Source organism: Dermacentor albipictus, chromosome 5, assembly GCF_038994185.2.
Source record: "Dermacentor albipictus isolate Rhodes 1998 colony chromosome 5, USDA_Dalb.pri_finalv2, whole genome shotgun sequence".
In the NCBI taxonomy this organism is placed as follows: domain Eukaryota; kingdom Metazoa; phylum Arthropoda; class Arachnida; order Ixodida; family Ixodidae; genus Dermacentor; species Dermacentor albipictus.
In genome coordinates, this window is record NC_091825.1 from 14,773,954 (window position 1) to 14,799,635 (window position 25,682).

Genomic DNA, 25,682 nt, shown 5'->3' on the forward strand with positions numbered 1-25,682 from the left:
CCGCGGAGTTTTTGTCAAAATGGAGTACGTTGTAACACAAGCAGACGACACTTGCTGTGTGCCGGAAGTGCTGAAGTGTATTGAAAAATTGTTCTTGTGCATTCTCTTTATGTTACTTTCTTTTTATAAAAACAAGTGAACTAACATTCCAACTATTACGAAGATTATTTGTTTACCATACAGTTGGAAAAATTATCGACCACGCACACTGGTCAGCCAATCAGATAGCTCGCCCACGTGACGTCATATGGGTTATTTCATCATATGGGTAGGGGCGGCTTAAAATTCCGCCGAGCAGTGCGCTACGATCGGCAGCGACGTGTATTTTTAAAACCTTATAATAAATTACACGCTTTACGCAGAGCACTTAGATGCATCAAATAATGATCAGAAGGACCTACTCTAACGACTCAGTACGTTTGTAGAAAATCGCCGAAATCGTTTCAGGGTCCCTTTAAAACAAATTTGTGCAGATTTGGAATTCGGACATGCCGCTGCATCAACGTTCCTTAAGATAAGGTCTTTCAACAATCTTGAAAATTTATGACGCATTATCTGCATGACATAATTTGCACTTAATTTGGGTATAGATTACAGATTGTAGACTTGTCTTAAACATACCTATTTTATTAGGTCGCAGGGCTATGGTGTTTGCGGATATGTTTATATTATTTAGTCTATATGCAGAATCTCTTTTAAGATATTTTATAATTAAAAAGCTTCAAGAGATGGCTAAGAAAAACATCTATGCATCTGGGATCAAGGAAACCAGGAGATGAATGAATCTTAGAGGGCTTGTTTAGTGTCGCAATTCTTTAGGAACAGTTTAAGTTTGCTTTTATGGAAGCCCTAGCTTGCCCCTCTGCTCCCCAGAGAAAAACGAGTTTCTTATGCAATATAATAATAAAAAATTGTACATGCTATATATCAGTGCATAATTACGGTAATAAACAAATGATTACTTTCATCTTCTAGACTCTACGTGCAAGAAAACATTCAAGAATATTTTGTGTTGTAACAAAGAGCATAGCGAATCACTTGATTGTTCTGAAAACATACATTCAGCTAAATTACCTTAAGTTGGCTGCCCTTTCTGCAGCAAATATTTCGGTTTTGGTGCGTAGCAATAGGCATACCTTTTTGGCACTATTAACTACCCTGTTATCAGGTCACCACATCTCCAACTTCGCCACCACGAAATTCGCAGTTCAATTTAGCTTTGAAACAAGTGAAAATGAAAAAAAGTAAGGTGTCGTCATCGATATTCATACATGCATGCTAATTTCGTCAAAAGTAAAAGATAATTGTGCCATTACACACTCTCAAGCAATGGATATTTAGCTTCACCGCCAGTGTGCTAGAAATTTAGCTTTGGTGGTAAGTGATCATTCATTTAGGTGCCCGGTGGTGGTCTCGTGCTGACGATGCCTTCTCGGTGAGCGCATATTTCCCCCTCATCTTTTAAGAGGTTCAATACTTACAAGCATTTGTCTCGCAAACCATATTTATTTCAAGGGAATTTCCCATGTCTCAATAATTTCTCTCGTCGTATTCGAGTGCTGATTGCCGTGTTATAGTTTGTTACCGAAGCTTTCCCCTTAAGTCTAAATATTTTAAGGCAGTTTGTCGTGTGCGTATCATGGCCACGCACGCTTATCTCGCCTCCCGTTTCTCTACCACGGGTGCGCTTTAAAACCACGGCGCTGCAATTTTGCTTTCCTTTCCTTGATTCTTCTCCGCCCTTAAACTGGCCCTCTTCACTAATACACGCAGAGACAAAGCAACAACGCGCGCATGCGATCCCATAGATGAGATGAATACATATATATATTGTTACGCTCTTAGGTGCATAGTGGGTCCACGCCTCAACAAACAGTATGCGGGGGCACCGAAGAGTGGTGAACGAGGAAGACGACGTGTGGCTGCCTGGCTGAATCACGACAGGCGCTCAGCTGATCAAGGCCATCGCTTCTAACTCTTCCCAGCTTCAAAATAACGCCTTTTGTGGGCGCAACAGAGTGGTGGAGGTGCGGGGTACGACAGGACGTACCACGGAGTCGCAACATCCAGAACTTCGCCGGAGCCGTCGTCTTGCCGGTCTCTTGCCAACGACCTTCCCTATGGCTCAGGACGGAGGTGAACAAATGCCAGCTCTAGTCTCACCTTCTCAACGGTCAGCGCCAGTTGGACCTTTGCGGCACTACATGGAACCACGCTCGTTCGCGGGAAAAGTGGGCGAAGACGTCGGCGAGTGGCTGATGCACTACGCAAGGGTGAGCCGCTACAACCGTTGGGATTCTGTCACTCAGCTTGAATATGTCGCGCTCTTTCTTAGTGAGACAGCGCTGATGTGGTACGAAAACCATGAAGACTCCCTAACAACGTGGGAGCACTTTGTCGAGGAAATTAAAAAGTGTTTTGGCGACACACACGCCAAACAGAAACGCGCCGAGAGAACACTTGCTCAAAGAGCTCAAGCTCCTGGAGAAACATGCACTATATACATAGAGGAAATCCTCAAGCTGTGCAAAATCGTAAATCCGCAGATGTCCGAGGAAGACCGAGTCGGACATCTCCTCAAGGGAATTGCAGAAGATGTATACAATTTCCTCATAAGTCGGGAACACGTTGATTCCGTCTCAGATGTCGTGCGTCATTGCCGTACGTTTGAGACGTTGAAAACACGTCGCATTGTGCCAAAGTTTGGACGCCTGGCGAATGTGACAACCATTGCCAGCGTCGATGAGAGCCCATCTGCCGATCTTTCGTCTACTATACGGCAGATCGTGCGTGAGGAACTGCGGCGGCACCAGGAACTTGCGCGCGACGTCATACGACAACCTGACGCTTATTACCCGCAACACATGGCGCCTGCCGCACCCTGCGCTTCCTGGCAACCGGCGGTATGTGTCACAGACGTCAACCGCAGAGGTGCTCCATGGCCACGTGGGGACACATTTACGCCCGAACACCGACCTGCAGAATACCCTCGCCCCAGCAGGTTTGCACGCAGACCGACCGTTCCTCCTGTGCAACAGGCTCAGCCGCTTCGCTCTGCTACACGACCCCCCACGGCTGAGCGCTTCGAAGGGCAGTTCATCGATCGTCGTTTACCTGTGTGTTATAGCTGTGGCGACTTGGGTCACATTGCCAGGTACTGCAATCGCCGCCAACCACCGAGGTTCGACCGATCGACGATGTCTAGGCGGTACCGCGCTCCTCTGGGCGAAACATACTCGCCCTCGCAGACATACTTAGGCAGCTTGCCTCACCAGCACCCGGAGCCGCTGCGGAACCGTTCTCCAGCATCCGATCGCAGCTTGACACCACCACCCGCGCCTCGTGTAAGCCGATCGCCCTCTCCGCGGCGTCGGTACCCGGCGCCACCTCCGGAAAACTAGCCAGCGCGGCCGTTGGAGGTGAGGTCGCTGGACAATCTTCGCTGTCGACAGAGATACCTCCAACCATTTGTATGTTTAAGAATAAGGTGTTTGTGTCAATTGACGGGGTTTCATCCATGGCTTTAGTGGACATGGGAGCAACCGTTTCAGTGATGAGTCTGGCGTTTAAAAGCCTCCTAGGACGAAAGGTGATGTTTCGCTGGGACCGTGCCGATACGTTTCGCGGAGTGAGTGGGGAGTTGTATCCTGTGGGCGTGTGTAATGTAGACGTAACCTTGGGTGGTCAAATATTTAACGCGGAGTTCGCTGTTCTGCCTCATTCTACGCATGACGTAATCCTGGGCCTTGATGTTTTGAAACTGTGTGGTGCCACCGTCGACTGCAAAACGGGTGAAATCAGTGTAGGTACGAGCTTTTCTGCTGCGTTTATGGAAGGCCCACCATATCGTGAAAGTGTGCTTTGTGTATCCCAGGATACCGTTGTGCCTCCGTTATCCGCAACGTGTGTTTCAGTCGCCTGTTTCCCCACCACCGACGGAACGTTTGACGCTACCGTGGAGCCCGTTCACCTGAGTTGCATCAAGAGGAATGTACTGATACCATATTGCACGCTGTCAATTGTTCAGGGACGCACCAACTTATGGGCCGTAAACTGTTCCAGTGAACCTGCAATACTACCACAGGGTCTGAAACTTGCCGCCTACCATGAAGATCACGTGCTATCGCTCGCCATTCTTACAGAGGCCCTTGATTCTGCGGATGAGCGCCATTTCGCTCATGTCTGCCCTGCGGTGCACTCCTCATTTCTGACTATGGTAAACAAGTCGCTCAGCACTAAGCAGCGTCACGAAGTGGCGAATGTTCTGCTAAAACATGCTCGACTGTTTGACTTCTTCCAGCAAGAGGGACCACCATTGTTTCCTCCTTCTCGTATACACCATCGTATATATACGGGATCTCCCCAACCGCTGCGCCAGAAACCATACAGAGTCTCACCATCGGAACGCAAGGTTATCAATGACCAAGTCCACGAAATGCTAAATAAGAATGTAATCCAAGAATCCTGTAGTCCGTGGGCAGCGCCAGTGCTCCTGGTTAGAAAGAAAGATGGTTCATGGCGATTTTGTGTTGACTACCGCCGCCTCAACACCATCACTAAAAAGGACGTATATCCTCTTCCGCGTATTGATGATGCTATCGACTGCCTCTCATCAGCGTCTTTTCGTCTGTTGACTTGAGGTCGGGGTACTGGCAGATTCCTATGCACGAGGCAGACAAGGAGAAAACGGCATTTGTAACACCAGATGGACTTTTTGAATTTAATGTGATGCCGTTCGGGCTCTGTAATGCGCCTGCAACTTTCGAGCGCTTCATGGACAACATCCTGCGTGGTTTGAAGTGGGAAGTATGCATGTGCTATCTAGATGATGTAGTGATTTTCGGGCGCACGTTCAGTGAGCACAACGCACGTCTCGATCTTGTGCTAGACTGCTTGGACAAAGCGGGTTTGGTCCTCAACTCGAAGGAGTGCCATTTTGGCGAGCGCCAAACACTCGTTCTGGGACACCTAGTGGATAAGGATGGTATACGACCTGATCCAGCGAAGACTGCTACGGTGGAAGCCTTCAAGCAACCTCGCCATGTAAAAGAGCTACGCAGTTTCCTAGGGCTTTGCTCGTACTTCCGCCGGTTTATTCGTGGATTTGCCAACATCGCGTATCTGCTGACATGCCTCCTCCAGAAGGGCGTTCCCTTTGAATGGACTCCTGAATGTGAAGCTAGTTTTCGTGAGCTGAAGTCTCGTCTGACGTCTCACCCCATTCTCCGACACTTCGACCATGCGGCTCCCACAGAAGTTCATACGGACGCTAGCGGTATTGGCATCGGCGCTGTCCTTATTCAACGCGTCGACGCCAAAGAACACGTCGTCGCCTATGCGAGTCGTTCTTTAAGTAAGTCCGAGCGTAACTACACTGTTACAGAGCAAGAATGTCTTGCAGTTATTTTCGCAGTACAGCGCTTCCGGTCGTACCTGTACGGGCGCCCCTTCACTGTGGCGACAGACCATCATTCTCTCTGCTGGCTTGTTAATCTCCGTGATCCGTCGGGCCGGCTTGCGCGTTGGACACTCCGTTTACAGGAATATAACTTTACCGTGTCTTATAAAAGCGGCCGCCGACACGCCGACGCTGACTGCCTCTCGCGCATGCCGCTCCCAACGACGGACTGCGACGCGGACAACTTCGACTGCTATATTGCAGCACTGGAGCCGGGATTTCCTGATATAAATACCTTCAAGGTCGAGCAACAAAAAGACAGAACTTTAGAACCACTGCTCATTACTGCAAGGCAATCAGCACCATCCCCTCGTTTCTGTGTTCGTGGTGGGGTTCTTTACAAAAAGAACTATTCTGTTACAGGCCCACGATATCTTCTGGTGGTCCCGGAGAGTCTCCGTGTTTCCGTCTTGCGCGCTATGCATGACGATCCAACATCTGGACATTTGGGTTCTGCGCGAACTCTCTACCGCCTTCAAGAAAGGTTCTACTGGCCTAAAATGCGCCAGACGACCGCCCAGTATGTGTCCAGCTGCAGCGAGCGTCAACGTTACAAGCTTCCGACGAGTGCTCCTCCTGGTCAACTCCATCCAGTGCCACCCCCCAGCACTCCCTTTGAGCAAGTTGGCATCGACCTCCTCGGTCCTTTGCCGCGTTCATCCGATGGGAATCGCTGGATTATCGTGTGTGCCGATCACTTGACACGTTACTGTGAGACAGCTGCAATACCATCGGCTACTGCAACCGAAGTGTGTATTTTTCTGCTGCATTTTGTCTTTCTCCGACATGGACCTCCCAGAGTCATCATCAGCGATCGTGGGCGGCAGTTCACTGCAGACGTGGTCGAAGAGATGCTTCGTCTATGTGCTTCAAGGTTTCGACATTCCACCCCGTATCATCCCCGAACAAATGGCCTTACGGAACGCACGAACAGAACTCTTACTAACATGCTGTCCATGTATGTCGAGTCAGATCATAAGGACTGGGACAGCGTGCTACCTTTCATTACGTACGCATTTAACACCTCAAAGCATGAAGTTACGGGCTACAGTCCATTCTTTCTTCTTTACGCTCGTCCGCCTCGTTATACACTGGACACTATCTTCCCGTTTTCCAGCCACGATAATCTTTGTATATCAGAGACAGTCTGTCTTGCTGAAGAAGCCCGACGACTTGCCTCTTTACGCACTCTTGCTTCACAAGACCGCTCGAAGGCACGCTGCGACCGCCGACGCCGACACGTGATATATGACCCTGGTGATTTAGTGTTGCTCTGGAAACCAACAAGGAAACGTGGACTATGTGAAAAACTGCTGGCCCACTATGTTGGACCCTATGTTATTACGGAGCGCATCAGTGAATTAACCTACCGCATAGCACGTCTCACATCAAATGGCCGACGGTCAGCAAAGACTGAACTTTCGCATGTCGCCCGTTTAAAGCCTTTTATTTCTCGACAGCCTGTTTGACTTGACCGGCGGGCTTCGTCTGCGCGGAGGGAAATGTTACGCTCTTAGGGGCATAGTGGGTCCACGCCTCAACAAACAGTATGCGGGGGCACCGAAGAGTGGTGAACGAGGAAGACGACGTGTGGCTGCCTGGCTGAATCTCGACAGGCGCTCAGCTGATCAAGGCCATCGCTTCTAACTCTTCCGAGCTTCAAAGTAACGCCTGTTGTGGGCGCAACAATATATATATATATATATATATATATATATATATATATATATATATATATATATATATATATATATATAGAAAATTATCAGTCATAGCTCTCGTAGTATAGCCTTCCGGGCCGTTTCCTTTCTTTTTTGTCTGTTCTTTAAAAAGTAGTCCTATTAGGGTTATTATAATTACACGAAGGTATTTCGCCCTCGTCAGCAGCAGTGCTTCAGATAGCTATTCTGGCGGCTAGCTCCCTATGCTATGCGTGCCGCCCTCGCACCTTTTTAAGCTTTTCCTAGACGCTAGAGCTAAACTATTGTGTCCGCGCAGCCTTGAGCGATCGGAAAGCGCGTTTCCCCCTCTTGGCCGGCGGAGAAGGGAGGCTTCGTTCCGGCCGCGAAGCCCCCCCACATCTCAGTTAGGTGCCCGGTGGTGGTCTCGTGCTGACGATGCCTTCTCGGTGAGCGCATATTTCCCCCGTCATCTCCCCCCCCCCCCTTTTTCCCAAGAAATTATGCCTTCCCACCACGGACAACATCAGTCCCTTTCCACGTAAGTAGGAGGCTCGGAGCAGGAGCTATGGCGCTTTAAAGTAACCTGGGGCCTGACGAACCAACCGACTGAGCTATCTTTCCGGGCGACACCCAAGGGTCATGAGTTCAAATCACCTGTCATGTTCCTTTTTTCCCCCTTTTTTTTCTTTTTAATGTCTTTTCCTTTGTTTTATGACTGTAGGGGATCGTTCTAAAAAAATACATTCTCAATTAGGTATGACGACACATGTGCAAGTCATAAATACCAGGTTCTCTAGTCGAGTGCCATCCGCGCGGTATAACCGATCTCAGATTGGTCAACCTTGACTGATCAAATAGGGCACCACTGTAGGTTAAATGAGGCGTACAATTCCTGCGGGACCCGCCGTGGTTGCTCAGTGGCTATGGTGTTAGACTGCTGAGCACGAGGACGCGGGATCGGATCCCGGCCACGGCGGCCGCATTTCGATGGGGGCGAAATGCGAAAACACCCGTGTACTTAGAATTAGGTGCACGTTAAAGAACCCCAGGTGGTCGAAATTTCTGGAGTCCCCCACTATGCCGCGCCGTATAATCAGAAATTGGTTTTGTCACGTAAAACCCCATTATATAATTTTTTTAAAATTTAACTATTGCGGGGACAGTAGAGTATCTGTCTCCCGTGCAAGAGGACCGTGGTTCAAATTCCGGTGCCGCGCAATTCTCCACCGGAAAATACACAAAAAAACCGTGCGTTGAGAAAATTGCACAAACAGGCCTGGAGTGCGGCCTGATCCCGGCGACCAGAACCGGTAACGCACTCTCTCACCAGAGCAGGATTGGCCACCCTGGTGCAGTACTTGGCCACAACCTCCCATATGAATACAACAATCAAACCCCGGCCCTCAGTCCCCAGCAGCCGCGAAGCAACTGACCACGGCGGCGGTCAGATCTGTGACGCTGCAGAGGGTGCTAAGAATACCTGGCTCCGGACAGGCCGCCATTGGAATCTGAACCTGGCAACGTTTAACGTTAGAACGTTATCTAGTGAGGCGAGTCTAGCAGTGTTATTGGAGGAATTAGAGGGTAGTAAATGGGATACAATAGGGCTCAGTGAGACTAGGGGGACAAAAGTACTGTGCTACCGGGGCTTAGCTGAGAGACGAGAACTAGGAGTCGGATTCCTGATTAGTAAGGAAATAGCTGGTAACATACAGGAATTCTATAGCATTAAGGAGAGGGTGGCAGGTGTTGTTGTGAAACTTAATAAGAGGTACAAACTGAAGGTGGTACAAGTCTATGCCCCTACATGCAGTCATGATGACCAGGAAGTCGAAAGCTTTTATGAAGACGTGGAATTGGCGATGGGTAAAGTCAAAACAAAATACACTATACTGATGGGTGACTTCAATGCCAGGGTAGGCAAGAAGCAGGCTGGAGACAAGTCAGTGGGGGAATATGGCATAGGCTCTAGTAATAGCAGAGGAGAGTTATTAGTAGAGTTTGCAGAACAGAATAATATGCGGATAATGAACACCTTTGTTCCGCAAGCGGGTTAGTCGAAAGTGGACGTGGAGGAGCCCAAATGGTGAGACTAGAAATGAAATCGACTTCATACTCTGCGTGAACCCTGGCATCATACAAGATGTAGACGTGCTCGCCAAGGTACGCTGCAGTGACCATAGGATGGTAAGAACTCGAATTAGCCTAGACTTGAGGAGGGAACGGAAGAAACTGGTTCACAAGAAGCCAATCAATGAGTTAGCGGTAAGAGGGAAACTAGAGGAATTCCGCATCAAGCTACAGAACAGGCATTCGGCTTTAACTCAGGAAGAGGAACTTAGTGTTGAAGCAATGAACGACAATCTCATGGGCATCATTAAGGAGTGCGGAATAGAAGTCGGTGGTAACGCCGTTAGACAGGAAACCAGTAAGCTATCGCAGGAGACAAAAGATCTGATCAAGAAACGCCAATGTATGAAAGCCTCTAACCCTACAGCTAGAATGGAAGTGGCAGAACTTTCTAAGTTAATCAACAAGCATAAGACAGCGGACATCAGGAACTATAATATGGATAGAATTGAACAGGCTCTCAGGAACGGAGGAAGCCTAAAAACAGTGAAGAAGAAACTAGGAATAGGCAAGAATCAGATGTGTGCGTTGAGAGACAAAGCCGGCAATATCGTTACTAATATGGATGAGATAGTTCAAGTGGCTGAGGAGTTCTACAGAGATTTATATAGTACCAGTGGCACCCGCGACGATCGTGGAAGAGAAAATAGCCTACAGGAATTCGAAATCCCGCAGGTAACGCCAGAAGAAGTAAAGAAAGCCTTAGGAGCTATGCAAAGGGGGAAGGCAGCTGGGGAGGATCAAGTAACAGCAGATTTGTTGAAGGATGGTGGTCAGATTGTTCTAGAGAATCTGGCCACCCTGTATACGCAATGCCTCATAACCTCTAGCGTACCGGAATCTTGGAAGAACGCTAACATAATCCTAATCCATAAGAAAGGGGACGCCAAAGACTTGAAAAATTATAGACCGATCAGCTTACTGTCCGTTGCCTACAAAGTATTTACTAAGGTAATCGCAAATAGAATAAGGAACACCTTAGACTTCTGCCAACCAAAGGACCAGGCAGGATTCCGTAAAGGCTACTCAACAATAGACCATATTCACACTATCAATCAGGTGATAGAAAAATGTGCAGAATATAACCAACCCTTATATATAGCTTTCATTGATTACGAGAAAGCGTTTGATTCAGTCGAAACCTCAACAGTCATGGAGGCATTACGGAATCAGGGTGTAGATGAGCCATATGTAAAAATACTGGAAGATATCTATAGCGGCTCGACAGCCACCGTAGTCCTCCACAAAGAAAGCAATAAAATCCCAATAAAGAAAGGCGTCAGACAGGGAGATACGACCTCTCCAATGCTATTCACCGCATGTTTACAGGAGGTATTCAGAAACCTGGAGTGGGAAGAATGGGGGATAAAAGTTGATGGAGAATACCTTAGCAACTTGCGATTCGCTGATGATAATGCCTTGCTTAGTAACTCAGGAGACCAATTGCAATGCATGCTCACTGACCTGGAGAGGCAAAGCAGAAGGGTGGGTCGGAAAATTAATCTGCGGAAAACTAAAGTAATGTTTAACAGTCTCGGAAGAGAACAGCAGTTTACGATAGGCAGCGAGGCACTGGAAGTAGTAAGGGAATACATCTACTAAAGGCAGGTAGTGACCACGGATTCGAATGATGAGACTGAAATAACCAGAAGAATAAGAATGGGCTGGGGTGCGTTTGGCAGGCATTCTCAAATCATGAACAGCAGGTTGCCACTATCCCTCAAAAGGAAAGTGTTATAACAGCTGTGTGTTACCAGTACTCACATAGGCGGCAGAAACCTGGAGGCTTACGAAAAGGGTTCTGCTGAAATTGATGACGAGGCAGCGAGCTATGGAAAGAAGAATAATCGGTGTAACGTTAAGGGATAAGAAAAGAGCAGATTGGGTGAGGCAACAAACGCGGGTAAATGACATCTTAGTTGAAATAAAGAAAAAGAAATGGACATGGGCCGGACATGTAATGAGGAGGGGAGATAACCGATGGTCATTAAGGGTTACGGACTCGATTCCAAGGGAAGGGAAGCGTAGCAGGGGGCGGCAGAAAGTTAGGTGGGCGGATGACACTAAGACGTTTGCAGGGACAACATGGCCACAATTAGTACATGACTGGGGTAGTTGGAGAAGTATGGGAGAGGCCTTTGCCCTGCAGTGGGTGTAACTATGCTGCTGCTGCTGCTGATGATGATGATGATCATTCATATTTAAAACAGCGCCAAAAACACGGACAAGGGAGGAAATAGGCGCTGTTTTAAATATGAATGATCAGTGCCAACTAGCTCGCACCCAAATCCTTCTGTGGTAAGTGTACTTCGTATTGAATAGCGCTGGGTGAACACAGGCACCAGGAACACATACGACAAACGAAAGCGCTAACTTTTAACCTAACTTCTACGGTTAGTACCTTACGTTGTTGTATGTTCTTCATCTTGTTCGGTTTGTATTCGCCCAGCTCTACTCAATGCAAATTTCTTTCCGGGACCTTCTTTTGTGACCTTGTCGGGATATATTCCGTCTCACTTCTGCATATGCGCCGCAGGTGGTTCTTCTGTGGCCACTTCTTTAGTGGTGACCTCATAGGTTTTGTAACACTATCAACCAGTAGCGACTGCTACAGACGTACAGAAGCTACGATGCAAGATTTACTTTTTCTTTGGGGCCTCTTTGATCAAACAATTATTTATTTATTGGTGTAATATCAACAACGATCTATCATTAGAACAACGAAATGGCTTAACCATTGTTCTACAGATCGGTGCATGCGCCGAAAGTAATAAACCTTAGCAATCGTTATCTCGTAACGCTAGAGCTTTACGATGCTTTGCTCGTGCGCAGCGTCATGTAAAAACGGCTTGGTCACAAAAGTGAAAGCATGCAAGTTTCGCACTTCTTTCTGTGCGGCAAAGAGCGCCTTGAGAGCCCATGTGACAGGTCACTGGCATGAAAGTACACGCCCAGCGTTGTTTGTAGACACAAAAGGTATAGAGACGCCTGCAAACGTGTTAGCGCAAAGCGATTCATCTCGCACTAATGCCTACGCTCAACATGAAGGTGGCAGGCGCGCAACAGCCACATTAAACAACTAACACAGCCTTGGAGAAGTACGGATTATTCTCCGGAACCTTGTGGAGTGCCAGGAAGGAAGCCTGGTAGGCATCCACAGCACTTACACGTAGGCGATTCGGAGTGGTCAACAGAAACGACGCAGGCCCCACGTCCTCTAATTACTCCTTTCTTGCATGAGCTTACCTCAACCTGTACCTACAGATTTCCTAGTTGCATAACACCGCCTAATGCTCTTCCGTCCTCGTTTGCGCTCGCTGTCACTAGGCGCCTAGTATCTTACTCTAAGAGAGTACCAGTTATCGGTCCTATGCAATAAATGGCCTTCCCAGCTTCAACTTGCCTTTCTAATGCCATTTAGAATATTGTCACGTGGTAGTGACGGTGAATAACACAGTAGCAATACTGTGAACGACAAAACTAACTTTTATTGGGCGAACTTGTGCCCACAAAACAGGCTACACTTATAGCACAACGATAGCGGCGAACACACTCGGCGATCGTCGAAAATCTGATCAGCAGGTCAAGCGCGTCGGCTTTTATAGATCAGTCGTGGAATGTTCCAGATTAACCGGTGGGACCCGCGTGCCTTCCACAATGTTCTACACTATTCGCGTCGCGCATACATGCAATCAGATTACACAAGTTGTGGTGAAAGACAGTGGAGGGAACCATCGATAACATTCCAGAAACTTCTTTTACATGCAGGCGCGTCCTGCGCTGCGCGATAACATTTGCTAGGCGGCCAAACGTGGTCGCCCGATAAAGATAAGTATACGTGTCAATATCAGGTACACGCGCTTCCTTTTTAATCATCGCCGCAGTCGTGTCACTTACCGTTAGGCCTAACATTTTTTCATTCCGTGGCTTCCTGCACAGGTCCCTACTTTCTTGCTACATTTTTTTGTTAACCACCAAATGGCGACTTCTTATGGTAGTACCGGTAGAATTCAGTGATTGCACCTTCTTAGTTTCAAGAATAGCGGTAAGGTACCGTTCATGACATGGTAATGCCGGCTGTAGGCGAACAACCCGTTTTTTTTTTCTTCCGTAAACTTCCTTTTCATAATCATGGTCCCCTGTAAGTTCATTGACTAGATAAACATAGAGAGCGGGGGAGAATTTAATAGAGGAATTGCGAAGAGGTCCATGGGAGCAAGTAAGCAGGGGTCTGCTAGGAGGCACAAGGGAAAATGGTAATAGGACAAAAGTAATGATTAAAGATGATGATGAGGACAGGAAGAAAGCTCTCAAAGACATTCTAGATATTTATTGCCAATTATAAATTGTCGATCTGTGACTGGGCTAATAACGCGGTTAGCACTCTCGGCACACTTCAGGCACTTTGCGGCACTTATGTGGGTCCGAATCTAACCGCTTTGTTTCACGCCAATTAGGTTAATTGTATATTTGCCTCTGGGTGTGTGCTACTCTTTAATGGACCTCTTCAACGGCGACGTGGGCCACAGAATATGTGTCACGGTGTGTGGGAAGTTGTGTGCCTGCCATTGTTCTATGATACTCTTGGCCGTGAACTTTGGTCATTGTACACCTGTCACAGCCTTTGTGCCGCTTCATCTTTATACTTCATCTAGGCGTGCAGTCAATAGAATTATAAAGATTGGGTCTCCTAGGCTTGACAATTTCCTTGATTATCATATTTCTGCTTTTCTAGTTGAGGAATAACAAAGTTGTGGAGTTTATATAGATATCTTCAAAGGCATTCGCGCATGCTTTGCTTCACCTCTTGAGTGCGCGCCTTTCCTCCGTTTCCGCTGGCGTCTTTACTGAACGAAATGCCTTTCGCGATCTATGAGAGGCGCGCCCTGGTTGGAGATATAGGTTGTCTTCTACAGAACTCTTAGCCGGAGCCTTATTAAAGAGATTGCTGCTATGCCGAGCTCAGTCAGGATCAGATTGACCAACGGACTAACCAGCGGAGCATCTTTCTGCGCTGTGAGAAAACATATCGGACAAGGAAGGAAGAATGCAAAAAACGAAAGTGAACAGGTCAAGCGCGAGCTATCCACCCGCATGTTTTGAAAGCCGATGTCGCACGAAAACAATAAACGGCGTTCAAAAATATGGGACACGTGATTTTGTCTTCTATTGCCGCTCCAGAAAATTGAAGGAGCGCTGACACACTTGCCTGCAGTTCAGGCAAGCATGGCGTAGGCTTTGAATTTTACCTGATGTTTTTTTTTTCCGAGATGAGTATTGTGGATGCAGCTTCCAATCGGCACAATTTTTTTTCCAACGCGAAGCGTTCTTTTTGAGAAACCGGCAGAGGTATCCTCTGAAGCTCCATGCTTCAATCCGAGAATGACAATTTTCACTTAACTATAATTTTTTTGTCTAAGGATATACCGCGTTTCCCAGCGAATACTTGAAATTAAAAAAAAATCCTTTTTGCCGCACAATTCAAGCCCGAGAGCCGATGCACTCGAAGAGGCCGACACTACTTGCAGAAAAATTGAAATGCGCAAGTTTCTAATTACTAAGAATTCACTAAATAATTTTAACTAACTCTGTCCGGGGGAGTTCACAGGGCGTATGGACTTAGAGCAAGTTCTCAGGATGATACCAGGTTTTACAATATCAATAAAGAACTTTGGAAGGAACGGCATGGGTATTCTACTTACTTTTGTGCTTCAATGCAGAAAACGACGTTTTGTGCATTGAACCAGCGTGCATTTTCACCTCAAGCTTGAGGAAACATACCTGATAAATGATGACACCCACACAATTGTTTTCAAGTGGGAATGCATTGCAGACTCATGTGCTAGAATTTATGAAGTACAATATGGGTAACAAGGTAAATAGTTGGAACCTAAATAATGAACATTTAATTATTAGCCTTCTAGGCATTTCATTTTCTGTGCAAGTTATGTCCGCCTCTTCGTAGACGAGCTCATGGACTGGTATCTGATGTCTACTTCAGGCAAATTAAAAAATATTTGCAACTTTTCATTGAAAGACTCTCTCTATTTTGATTAATAAGACAGAAAACACTAAGTGAAGACGATCAACACCACCAAAAGCCACAGTATCGTCATCGGTTTACGTAAGACGACGTTTAGTTACGGTTCAGAGCACTGCCGGAAGTACTGCTCTAGCGGCCTGTTCCGGACATTAAGCATCATTTAATTTATGTGGGTGCTGGGATTACCTACCAAGCATACAGTTTAGAACTCCGCACCCGTACGCTTGGACTCGGTTAAGCCCGACCATTCATCATCTGCTCCTCGGTGCCATACCAGAGGCATCAGGTAGTCTTCCGCGGCACAAATGACATTGATGCAAAGGACCGACTATCGTCTTTCTATAGGGCAAGCGTCCACAACCGAGGAAATGACGTCACTGAACTCAACAATTTCATCTCCTACCTTTTGAATGCAACACATCACTGGTTTAAAAGTCACGGGGCAGATTGTCCTACCTTCGTTCGAGACCAGGTTCCCTTCACAGAAGTGTTTGGGCTCTCAACCATGCCACAGTTGCGCCGAACAGCCCTTGCGCGAGCGGGCACCACATCGAAGCGAGTCATTCGCAAATTATATGAGGCGAGTTATACGGCTGTCAGCTGGCGACTTGTTGTGCCAAGCAGCAGGCGCTCCGCCACAATCCAGGATCACCACTAAGCTCTCCTGATCTTCATGCCTCCTTCAACTAATGTTCTCCACATCAGCCACTGGTGTTCACATCTTCTACATCAATGGGAGATCGCCCTATGCCTACAGAAGAAGAAAATTGAATGCCGCAATTCGTGAGCCAAGAACTCAGACGCCGTCACAGCATCCTAGTCCTCATTTCCTCCGTCGAACGTCATTGCAACTTTAAGTGTATCAGCTCTGGCAATTGTGGACATTGGGGCCTTCTTTTGTCTAATGAATGCAAGACTTTGTCGCTCCATGCATAAAGTGACAACGCTCGGTTATTAACATAGACCTCCGTACAGGAACAGTACAGAATTGTGCTGGAATGTATTTCTCTGTGGCTGAAAGCACGCTCCCGCAGGGCGCACCGAGTCATTGCGCCTGACGCATGTATGGAACCACGTGTCACTGACGTCACGCTGCTTCTACTTAAACGGCTGTGGAAATAAGGACGGGGCTCTTTCCCCTTGCTGGCGTTTTGGACCACAGTCGTCTCCTGTCTTTCGTCGATCACGCACTGATAGCAGCGGCACCGATACGACAAGAATGTTCTTTGGTTAGCAGCTTGACCTGCTCAAGCTGTGATTGGAGACCTCGGGTCATATAAAGTAAAACTATTCCAATATGTTTTTATTCCAATCTCCTGCCATCAAGCTTGCGCGACCGCCGACGCAAGCACCGGGCGGTTACCTGCAGGGTTATCTGAAAAAACCAAAACACCAATCAAATGCTCTCCTTATTTATAGGAGGTTATTTTGTTTGCTTAAAAACGAATAGCATTGCCTACACTGGGCGTTGGTCTTATCTAATTGGGTTACAAGAGGTGAAGAGCACATCCACGTGGAGAGGGATTCGATGGGGCCGAGCCAGTGCACTGAAAATCGATAACCGGATGAAAAGGGTGGTACCAGCGTCTGCGATTGGTCCACTTTCCCTCACTAACATGGGGTGGCTGGTCTAAAATTGCCGCGGCATGCAACGGAAGGTTTAGATTGCAACTAAGACGGATCCTCGTCAAACAAGAGTTGGCAGATCGAGGTCATAAACGTGCCGAAAGTGCTCGAAAATGTTACAGGGCCACGCAAAAAGTTTTATTGCGCGCAAATAAACCCATGCTCTCCGCCAGGTGCGAGTAGCCAGTGCCTGAGCGATCGGCGGCGGCCATCTTTTATTCCTTTCGGAACGAGGCAGCCTGCGGCTATTAAGAAGAAAATTCAGTTTTGTTTGGCACATTAATGCACCTTTAACGCGTGCAGGTCACTTTGACGGGTGAGGTTTTGAGGTTTTGTGACGTCGCGTGACAGGCAGGTGAAGTGGGTACTGCCCGAAAACATTTTACCAATTGCAGAGGGCAGAGGATAAGAAAAGGAATGGCCATGGGCAGGACATGTAATGATGAGGGAAGATAACCGATGGTTATTAAGGGTAACTGACTGGATTCCAAGGGAAGGGAAGCGTAGCAGGGAGCGGCAGAAAGTTAGGTGGGCAGATGAGATTAGGACGTTTCCAGGGACAACATGGCCACAATTAGTACATGACCGGGGTATTTGGAGAAGTATGGGAGAGGCCTTTGCCCGGCAGTGGGCGTAGCCAGGTTGATGACGATGCTGAATTGCGCAAAGGCGTCCAATCACAAATACCTATTTTTCTTTTGTTTGGTCAAATCATGCATAATCAATGTGTACACGTCATATTAGATGGGGAGCTATCATGGTTTTCGTGACGTCGCATGACAGACAGGTGAAGTGGGGTTGGTCCAAGAAAATTCTTGACCAATCGCGGAAGGCTGTTTGCAGAAATTGAATAGAAACGTTTGTAACAGTTTTACATTACAGTGCCCCTGTTGTATATCATTGGGTTTCTTGTGCAGCCATCCTGCTCTCACATGACTCTTGGGTGAGATTCCCTTTCACGGCCCATCGCCGCCATTATCTACGAGCAGGCAGAAGTGAAACTTTCTTCTGCAGACCCATTTCACATGGTGTGATGCTTGTCCTACCGAAAGTACAATTTCTGGCGCATGCGATGGACATAACATTTGCATGCGCTGACCCCCCCCCCCCCCCCCCCCTTCCCAGAGACTTCGGCCAACTGCTTCGTGGCACCTTGCACCTCGCACGTTCGCAGTGATCACTGCGATTTTCGGACGCCAAAGTAGGAAAAGTAAAGCACAATGAGGGAAGAACATCCGGTGAAATGACGTATAAATGTATTTTGCAGTTTCTTATGGCTATGGAGGTTGTTATAGGAAAGGCCGACATTCAAGCAAACGGAAAACTGTATCAACCTGAACAGTGTCGCTCATTGCACTAGCGGTATGTGCGACAAGAACCAACAAGTGAAGAAGGCAGATAAATACTCGCAGTTCGGATTCCTTTCTGTGTTTTGTATAAGTTTGTTACACCATACGTTGCGAATACAGCGATGTCTGTTCCATGTAGGCTTTGGGTGCTTGTAGTACGTATCTAACGGTGCCTTTTGGTTATTCACGTAGGAGGTGTCCCCCTACAGAAGACATGGCTTTAGGATGTCGTCCTAGCTTTCTGGTTTGTGGCGTACATGCTACTATCGATATACGAAATTGCCGCCTTTCTAGCGCCGTATGCTTTTAAGACCGTATTTATTATCACTAGGTGACACGCGTACGTAGCAATTTGAAGATATTGTTACGTGTGGAAAGACACAGATTAAAAAGGCTATATACAGGACAGGTTATTTACACTGGAGCCAGATCGCCAGTCCGACACTCGCTCGCGCCAAAGGCACAGACCCACTTCGTCATCGTTCTCGCGGTGGCTCGTCCCTTCAGCATCGCTCGATGATATCGTAATACTACCCCCGGCGGCAAAAGCGCCGTCACGGTGCTTTTAAATATCCAAGGCGCGTAGAGAGTTTTAGGGTTTCAGTCGGGCGACATGGACAATGTCACTGGTTGTCACAGTGGAGGACGTAGTGGGCGTGGCTAGAGCAATTTAGTAGGTGACATCGGTTACTTGGCGAAGCATGCGATAAGGGCCTGTGTAGCAGGACAGCCGTTTTTCACAAAGCCCAACTTTACGTGATGGTGACCAAAGCAACACGAGGGTGCCGGGCACAAAGTGGACATCACGGTGACGGAGGTTATAGCGTTGCTTTTGTTTGCCTTGAGAGACTTCTAGACGAGTGCACGCAAGTTGGCGAGTATGGTCAGCATGGGCGATAGCATCTCGGGCATAAGCGCTAGTTGAAGCTGTGATGGACGGAAGCACAGTGTCCCGTGGTAGCGTCGGTTCACGGCCATACACGAGGTAAAAAGGTGAAAACCCAGCAGTTTCGAGACGGGAAGAGTTATACGCAAATGTAATGCAAGGTAGATCCTGGTCGCAGTCACGGTGGTCGTCGGAAACGTATTTGGATAGCATGTCTGCAAGGGTGCGGTTCAAACGCTCAGTGAGGCCGTTCGTTTGAGGGTGGTAGGAGGTGGTAAATTTCTGCTGTATTGAGCAGGCAACGCATGATGTCGTCAATGACTTTGGCTAAGAACGTACGGCCACGGTCTGTAAGCAATTGACGCGGGGCACCATGAATCAAAATGATGTCATGCAGGATGAAGTCCGCAACATCAGTTGCGCAACCGGTCGGAAGAGCGCGGGTTACGGCATAGCGGGTCGCGTAGTCCAGCGCGACTGCAACCCACTTGTTTCCTGATGTAGATTCCGGAAATGGGCCGAGAAGGTCTAAGCCGACACGATGGAAGGGCTCGGCGGGGATGTCGAGCGGCTGCAGGTAACCAGCGGAGAGCTGGGAAGACTTCTTGCATCGTTGGCAAAGTTCACAAGCAGCGACGTAACGTCGTACGGAACGGGCAAGGCCCGGCCAGAAAAAACGGCGACGTACACGGTCATAGGTTCGAGATACGCCGAGGTGTCCTGCCGTTGGTGCGTCGTGAAGCTCTTATAGAACGGTTGAGCGGAGGTGCTTAGGTATGACAAGTAGGAACTCAGAGCCGTCTGGATGAAGGTTACGACGGTACAGAGTACCGTCGCGGAGGACGAAGAGGCGTAGAGTGGCGTCGGCCGGAGTGTGTTCAAAACGGTCGATGAGTGCTCTGATGTAGGCGTCACGACGTTGCTCGTCGGCGAAATAAAGCAGCTACGACACAGAGAATACAAAAGCAGCACTGGTAATATTAGAGGATTCAGGGTCATCAACAGGGTAACGCGACAGGCTGTCAGCGTCTTGGTGCAGGCGGCCACACTTGTAGACCACGGAATATGAAACTTCTTGTAGCCTCAAAGCCCATCGACCAAGCCGGCCTGTAGGATCCTTTAGCGATGAGAGCCAGCAGAGAGCATGATGGTCAGTGACGACAGAAAAAGGGCGACTGTAAAGGTAAGGACGGAACTTCGCAACCGCCCAAGGCATTTTCGTTCCGTAATAGAATAGTTGCGCTCCGGTGGTGTGAGGAGGCAGCTCGCATAAGCAACAACACGATCCTGGCCACGCTGACGCTGGGCTAAGACGGCACCTACGCCATGACCGCTGGCATCTGTACGCAACTCTGTAGGGGCATCAGGGTCGAAGTGGGCGAGAATGGGTGGTGAGGAGAGAAGAGTGACGAGACGAGAGAAGGCGGCGGCTTCTTCAGGGCCCCACGAGAATAGTACGCCTTTCTTCAATAGATTAGTGAGGGGTCTAGCAATTGCCACAAAATGTTGAATAAAACGACGAAAGTACGAGCATACCCCGACAAAACTTCGAACGTCTGCGGCTGTCTTCGGAACCGGAAAGTCTCGGACAGCGCGAGTTTTGTCGGGATCAGGCTGTACTCCGGAAGCGTCAACGAGGTGGCCCAGAACAGTAATTTGGCGGTGGCCGAAATGACATTTGGACGAGTTAAGTTGCAGGTTCGCCTTTCGAAATACGTCAAGTATAGCTGTTAGACGCTCAAGGTGAGTGTCGAACGTGGGCGAGAAGACGATGCCGTCGTCGAGGTACCATAGACAGGTGGACCATTTGGAACCACGGAGCAAAGAGTCTATCATACGCTCAAAGGTGGCAGGGGCGTTGCATAATCCAAACGGCATTACTTTAAATTGGTATAGGCCATCAGGTGTGATGAACTCGGTTTTTTCTCTGTCCATATCGTCAACAGCAATCTGCCAGTATCCAGAACGAAGATCAATGGAAGAGAAATAGCTGGAACCGTGGAGGCAGTCAAGGGCATCGTCTATACGTGGGAGCGGGTAGACGTCCTTCTTAGTAATGTTCTTCAGATGGCGGTAGTCTGCACAGAAGCGCCACGTGCCATCCTTCTTCTTAACCAACACTACAGTTGACGCCCAGGGACTGGAAGACGGCTCAATGATGTATTGTCTAGCATTTTGTTGACTTCACTTTGAATTACTCGGCGTTCAGACGCAGAAACTCGATATGGTCGTCGGTGAATAGGAGTAGCATCGCCAGTAAGAATCCGATGCTTGACAGCGAGTGTTTGGCCTAAAGGGCGATCATCGAAGTCGAAAATATCTCTGTAGGACGATAACACTTGGTAAAGATCTTCAGCCTGCGCAGAAGACAGGTCCGTCGCAACCATATTCTGTATCTTGGGGTCGGCGGCCGAGGCTGACACGATGGGCCCCCTAAGCTCGCGAGAAGCATCGGTCGATAAAGTTGCCACGTGATGGTCGCTGAGACAATCAGCGTTGGCAAGGCAAATACCTTGCGGTAGAATTTGCTTTGCCAATCCAAAGCTAAAGATAGGCAGGAAAGTGCGGTTCGCCGTAATAGTAAGGATACTGTGAGGCATGGTAACGTCATACTGCAGCGGAATGTCGGGCAGAGGAGTGACGAGGCACTCGCCATCAGGGACTGGTGGGGAAGACAAGAGTTCAATATAGGCCATTAATTTTTGCGGCAGGCGAATAAAGCCGGTGGGGCGTAGGCGGCACTGGGGTGCGTCAGAAGGTTCTGTGAGAATCGGCAACTCAAGGCGAAGGGTACTGGCAGAGCAGTCAATAAGAGCAGAGTGCGCGGAAAGAAAATCGAGGCTGAGAATGAGGTCGTGGGGGCAATGAGCAATCACGGTGAAGAGGACAGGAGTGTGGCCGCCGGCGATGCTGACACGTGCCGTACACATGCCGATGATAGGCACAGTTCCGCCATCCGCAACGCGGACGACGCGTGCCGACGCTGGGTTGAGGAGCTTGTTCAGTCGTCGTCGGAAGGCAGCACTCATAATAGAAAGATGTGCACCTGTATCGATGAGTGCCGTGACAGGATAGCCATCAACGTCAACGTCAAAAATGTTTTGGTTCGTGTGTAACGTCAGCAGAGGATTTGAGGGCAGAGTGGACAACGCAGCTTCCCCTCCAGAAGCTGCAGTGCCTAGTCTTCCGGCTGGATCCGGGAGGCGATAGGCGACGGAGAGAAGCGACGGGGTTGGGGCGAAGGAGACTGATGGCGTCGAGGTGAGGGCGATCGGCTGAAGCGAAGGCTCAGGGCAGGATCATCAGCGGCAATGGGTTCATGGCGGGTGGCATAGGGAACAGAAGATCCAAAGAAGCGAGAATGAGCGGCGGTGTATGTCCGAGGAGGTGGCGGCCATCGGTTGCGGCAGTGACGAGCGACGTGGCCGATGCGACAGCAGTGAAAGTAGATCTGCCTGTCATCGGGGGTACGCCATTCGGACGGGTTGCGGCGAGGTGTGGGAGAGAAGGACTGCCGGGGACGAGGAGGGCTGCTAGAGAACTGGGGAACCGTGGGTGTAGACGATGAACACACGGAGTTGAGATCCATGTTCTCAAATTCCTTTCTGACGATGGCCTGAATCAGCGCAATCGTGGTTGCTGGTAGATCGGGAGGCGTCGCGGAGAAAGCTCGCAAACAGGCGGCCTCGAGCTCGCGGCGAACAATACGAGTTACATCGTCACAGGGTTGGTTTGACGCGGTCGACCCTCACATGTCGACGTAGCGGCAGTGTTGGGTAGCCGCGTGATGTGGTGTGTGATACGGCGGCTCTTAGCCTGTTCAAGGAGACGGCATTCTTTCATGATGGCATCGATAGTCGAGACGTGGCCGAAAACAAGCAAATTGAAAGCATCGTCAGCGATGCCGTTTAGCGCATGCGGCACTTTACCTGCTTCAGACATAGTATCGTCAGCTTTGCGGCAGAGAGCCAAGACGTCGAGGATGTATGACACGTACGGCTCTGTAGATGTCTGAACACGAGACGCAAGAGCCTTTCTCACGGCAGCCTTGCGCCCAATGGGGTCGCCGAACAGTTCTCTGAGCTTTTCTTTGAAACCGTCCGAACTGTTTATTTCTTCGTAATGCGTTTGGTGCCATACGCGTGGGGTGCCGCCGAGATAAAAGATGACATTGGCGAGCATGATGGTTGGGTCCCACCTGTTATTAGCACGGGCGTATTCGTAGAGCTTGATGCATTCGTCAACGTCCTCTCCCTCCAGGCCAGAGAACACACCAGGGTCGCGATGTTGGGCAACCGTGATAATTGGAGCAGTCGGACAAGCCGAAGCCGTTGCAGAGGCGGTCTCGTCACCGGGAGGCATGGTGACAAGCTCGATGTACCGACCACTCCGCAGTTCCGTGGTGAGGACGGGGATCGCCGACCTCCACCAGAATGTTACGTGTGGAAAGACACAGATTAAAAAGGCTATATACAGGACAAAAACAAGAAAGGGGCTGGCAGATGGAATGGCACACTGTGGTATAAACTTTTTTTAAACAGGGTTGAAGTACCTCAGACAGGCCAGCCTGTCTGAGGTACTTCAACCCTGTTTAAAAAAAGTTTATACCACAATATACAGGACAGGTTATTTACACTGGAGCCAGATCGCCAGTCCGACACTCGCTCGCGCCAAAGGCACAGACCCACTTCGTCGTCGTTCTCGCGGCGGCTCGTCCCTTCAGCATCGCTCGATGATATCGTAATAATATGAATGTATGGTCGAGTGCTGCATCGAGGGGATGTAACATGACAGCATAACATATCATTTAAACCTCGTGCTACACAAGCGCCCATTTTGCTGGTCTGTTTGTGTCGGCTGTCACGGGTACTTTTCCCGGTGAATGAAGCGTCGCATTTTAAGGCGCTTGGTAATTCCGCTGCGAATGGCTTGGTGGCTACGTTGTTGCGCTGCTCAGCACGAACACACGGGATATAATGCCGGCCAAGGTCGATCCAAATAGGTCGCGAAGCTTCGGGTGAAAAGCGGTTCAGTACAAATTGCCACCGACATCAGCAAGGTTGGTTACCGGAGCAGCGATCGAAGCGCGACTTCGTTTGGAGGGAACAAACATTGGCAAAGAAAAAGCGTTTCTTAATTCAAGCTAGAGACAGAGTCATTCGATGAAAACAAAATTCCTGGTAAATTTTACATATTCGTGAGCCCCAAAGAAAATGCAACTTTATTTAATGTTATTGCTATTAATAAATATTTCTTTTTGAGCGCCCATTTTTACAGTGGGTGTTGACGCCGCTATAACTCGCAATCACTCGTTGTTGAATGTAGAGAAAGGCGCGCTTTTAAATTTCACCTAATGAAATACGCCACCTCACACGTTGTGCTGTTTTGCTTGTCGACGTTTGTCTGGATTGTTTGACGCAGGTACCTTCATCGCTTCTTAACTGTTCAGTAAAATGTAGTGAGTAATGACCGCCAGTTAATTGCTTAGTTTTCGTGCGACTGCGCTGGCCGACGGGCTTGGCGTCCGACGATAGGACAAGCGCACTGCACCTAAACCTTCCGTGAGCCTCCAAAGAAATTATGTTCTGTGCAGGGGTTCGAGTTCCACAAACATACGGCAGGCCCTTTCCTGCACCGCTTTCAGCACTTAAAGCTCGATGTACACATCAAGTCGAATGCCGGGGCATTTGAATATATATCTCTAAAGGCAGGCCGGCAGGCCACCAAAACAAATCTCGTGCATTCGAATACAAAATGACGTCACTTCTGCTTTTAACGGATATGGCGTCACATTATTTCTTTCCGCCGGAACTGTTCCCTCCGCATACAGATGGCGCTACGCCCCATGAACCGTCCATGAACCTCCATGTTTTGAACGCATGGGCTCCTATGGAAGTTTCGCTACCAGGTATGCGTTTACCTTTTCGCGCCCGCGGCTGCCACATTCCGATGGGGTGAAATTCAAGAACGCCAGTTTCCCGTGCATTAGAGGCGCGTTGCAGAAACCTTGGCAGTAAAAATTAATCCGGCATCTCTCACTACGCTGTGGCTCTTAATCAAATTGTGGTTTTGACAAGTAAAATACAAGAATTGAAATCAAAACTTGCAAACAATACATAGTGATTTTTCTACATAATCAAATATAACTGTCTGACTAAGAATAAGCAGCACCGTCAACCTGTTTTGCAAATTTTTATGAGTGACCCTCATTATGTAACGGTTTTGTGGTTCTTTCTTTGATGTATAATTTTTTCCCGCAAAGAACGCAGTTAACCTTCAGCCATATTGCGGATTTCGCATTCTCTATGAGTCTATATTAACTCTTCCTTTAAAGGGTAACGTCATATTGCACTTACTTCTTTGCACTGCATTTCTTTTGTTTATGCTTCTCCTAAAATATCAAAGTATTCTAACAAACTACATTGCCATAAACATCCCTGCCCTTCCTGGCTTCTCTCTCCCTGTCTCCTATAAAAGACCTGCAACAGCGTGCGAAGCAGTCGAACCC

At 48.5% G+C, this 25,682-nt stretch overlaps 1 long non-coding RNA gene across 2 annotated transcripts in view; it reads left to right on the forward strand.

Annotated features, from left to right (window-relative positions):
• The first annotated feature begins 452 nt into the window (after window positions 1–452).
• The window catches only part of LOC135906592 (uncharacterized), an 81,910-nt gene continuing 56,680 nt past the window's right edge, over window positions 453–25,682 (forward strand). Inside the window, exons 1-2 of one of the 2 annotated variants that reach the window (XR_010565789.1) lie at window positions 453–519; window positions 7,549–7,586. This is a non-coding gene — a long non-coding RNA (uncharacterized lncRNA). The remainder of the gene's footprint in view (window positions 520–7,548; window positions 7,587–25,682) is intronic. The other variant, XR_010565790.1, reaches the window with a different exon arrangement.